Genomic DNA, 3,596 nt, shown 5'->3' on the forward strand with positions numbered 1-3,596 from the left:
AGCAGTAAAACGGAAACTGTTAGAAAAATTAACAACAGACATGTAAACATGTATCAAGAACAAAATGACAATTCCACACTAAATTGATCTAGGTTATAAATCTTATAATATCACTGTATCGAGGTAGAATTACAACTAGGTTATCAACCTGCATAAACGCCAGTGTATCATGTTGCAGCTTGAGAAAATTGGGAAAAGAAAATGAGTGACACGCAGACCCTACATAAATAATTTTCATATATGCATAATTATTAGATCATATTGACAAAGAAACTTCATAAAACAATATAGAACAGTAGCTATAATAACAGAAAAATAGGAATCAGGCCCCTATAATGTTGTTGCTTTGTGATGGGTACCCTCTCATTCCAATTCTGCATGTCCTTATCCACTAATCTAGGAAGTTCATTATCACCAAGTGAAGTGAAAAATTGCACAAAACAAAATCTGCAAATGCTCTTTCTGGAGGAAGATCCTTGAATCCCTTGTTTTCTTCGTTGACTTGCATCTGCAAACAAACTACAAGCACAGCTGACCCCGTGCAGGATAGAACTCCTGAAAGAAAAGCATTGAAAGGAAATGATCCAACTATTGCCATGTAGACAACCTGCACAACTGCCGTGAGAACTGCATAGACCACATACAGATCGATGATCTTCAACTTGGTAGGAGTTGCAGAGTATGCAGATCGAAGGGATGCAACGAGAACTTGTGCATCCTTAGCTGTTGAGGTTCCCATTTAACATATAATGCAAGTTTTCAATTCTAATGCATTTCAAAGTACATATGATGGTACATACTACAGAACAATATGGATTTTGGACATAATAAGTCGATTTGAATTAGAATTGTCAAGTCAACCTAACTCATGTTTGACTTGGGAGTTTGAGTCCTCATTGCAACTCAAATTGATGAGTTTGACTTAGGATCGAATCATATTTAGAATCAATTCGACTCTGCTTAATTTCCTCATAGAATGGAATTAGACATAGTCTTTCACTTGTAGTCAAGGAGGATGGTGACACTTCACAAAAAAAAAAAAAACAGGATACTTTTTCCATATTGATGACCTGAGCTGCAGGTAAATTTGGGTTTCTAGCTGGACTAGAAGAGATATTATTTCAAACTTCCAAACCATTTGCCAGGTAACACTTTAATAGCTCTTAGTGTAATCAGCGATGGAAGGAACAATGTACATTGATTAAATGAGCAGAGCCATGACTCCATGGACCACCAATTGGCCTGACCACCCATTATGTCTTGATCTGAACATGTTATTGGCTCAATGTCAAACAACTTCCCTGAGACTATAAAATTAATCGACATTGGCATGATCTGTTCACTTCATGGCATCCAAATCGTCATAACTTATGGAAGATGAGCAAGAACATAAGTTATTGTTGACAGACCCAAGAATTTTAGTGCCAGATTGAAAATTTTGGAAAGCTCCTCCTTCCCTACTATATACATGCAATTCTTGCTATGACATTAGATACGTTGTTCCATTATTATGCTTCACTAATTGAGTGTTTCTGATGAAATTAATTATGTAGTTAATGGATATTTGCATTTTTAATATTTATGCTGGTTTCGCTATATTAGCTATGTCTTTAGTTGCCACTAAAAGCAATAATAAAATGGCAGAATTTTATGGATACATAGTATAAAGTAATGGTGGTTCGTGATGAGTCCTGACATGGAGTAAGGTATACTTGCAAGTATGAAATTCCAGGAGAGTGTGAACGTATATTGAATATTCATTTTCTCAAGGGGGTTGCATGTGGAGTGGGTCTAACCCTTAATTACCCTGAATTAGCAAGTTGTTTCCGTGTTTACGGCAACTGTCCAACTGTGAAGCAATCAGTGCATGCACAATCAATTTACAGCACTAATCGTTTTTCACTGCTACCACCACCAATGACTGATGATAGCCACTTGTTTGACATTCTTTGTGGTTGAGACGCAAACACTCTGTTTCCATAGTTTAATTGCATATTATGGCACATATGCATTATAATAAAGGTTAGAATTTGTATGATTATCTCAGTGGTTGTTCAACACATATATGTTTCATATATTTAATATAAGAGCTTTCATGGGCCAAGACTTATCTGTTTTCCTTGTTGTCTGCAACACACATATACAGCAGCAATGAAAGTGCCCTAAGGTATGATTGTAAAACTCTTTTAGTTTGTCAGGATTTTGTCTTTGTATTATATTTGGCCAGATTGCAGATAAGATAAGATAAGTAAATTAATGTCCACAAAATGATACATGCCCTGTGAATAAAATGTGGGAGTGCAAAAGCAACTCCTAGGTAACACTGGAAGCAAGATAAAGAAAGATTTCCTCAGCTTGCAAATGGTTAAAACTCTTTCAAAGACCCATCCAATTGTGCCATATTGTTGGGAAATCACAGTTTTATGATGGTTGGAAACAAATGCTGATTTGAGGAACCATCTAAAGATTTGTGATTTTAAAATGGAAGCTTATTTAGTCAATAAAAGACCAGTGAAAATAGTAGAACACACTCTTACCCTAAATAAATAAATAAATAAGAAGCCGTGAAAAATAATGTGTCTCTAGTTTTGGATAAAAGGACCCTCAACTTTCTTCACAACTTTTGTGGTCACTGGCCACTTGTGAAAGGAGTAGGCACCTTTAGAGATACAGTGCCATTTGGAAGGGAAGTACTAATAGCAGCAGGGCGAAGGAAATTATTCCATTCATTTAATTATTTCTCATTGTCTGGTCATATTGTGAGCTGCATTATATATCATGAAATTGTATTAGTACTAGTAAACAATGATTAAATATATAATAAATTTGAACCTTTTGGCATTTAGAGGACATTTCTCTCAATTTACAAAAAAATAAAGTATGAAAATCATGTTGGAAATAGTTTCTGAAGTTTTGAGTCGTTTATTTCCAAGATTAACTAAATGGGTTTGGAAGATGAAAAACCATCAAATTGGAAGAGTGGGACTTTTATACTCACTAAGGTTTTAAAGAAATTATATGCATAAAACTTATACTAACACCTTCTAGTGAAATTGATAGTGCACAAATCTGTTGCTTGGATTATTTTGGTTTGGTACCACCTTATAGGATATCTGGGTTCAAATGCTATTTTCCATGATAGATAGTTGAATCTATTTCAACTCTAATTGTTATTGAAAGGTTCCACAAGGTTGTCACATGAGCATTTATGATGCCCCTTTTAACGTAGATAGCCACCTATGTTAAGATTCTATTTTGCAGTTCCATGTTGTTGTTTATGAACATTATACACATTTGGTTGGACACGTGAAAATCAATTGATGGATTTGGTATTGATGATGGAAATGTTGGATGTATGACCAGATGTGTGACTTACTTGGTTACAATTTATCTAATGCATGACTTGTCAGAGTTATTGTTGCATTGTATAGGCTTATATAGATATGATTTATCTAATCAATGACTTAGTGAAATTATGATCTATCTGATGTAAGATTTATTTCCAGTATGAACAACAAAAATTGACACGTGGACACTGGGCTTAATAAACATGATGTTTAAGATCATGTATCTATATCCATTTTGTGGTTGTATAT

The 3,596-nt window shown here is 34.6% G+C and overlaps 1 pseudogene; it reads right to left on the bottom strand.

Annotated features, from left to right (window-relative positions):
* Positions 1-309: 309 nt before the first annotated feature.
* LOC149265212 (dolichyl-diphosphooligosaccharide--protein glycosyltransferase subunit DAD1 pseudogene) lies at positions 310-890 on the bottom strand (annotated as a pseudogene).
* Positions 891-3,596: the final 2,706 nt, after the last annotated feature.

Source organism: Pinus tabuliformis, chromosome 6 (genome assembly GCF_031772625.1).
Source record: "Pinus tabuliformis cultivar Carrire ecotype Pingquan chromosome 6, CPIR1, whole genome shotgun sequence".
NCBI classification, from domain to species: Eukaryota; Viridiplantae; Streptophyta; class Pinopsida; order Pinales; family Pinaceae; genus Pinus; species Pinus tabuliformis.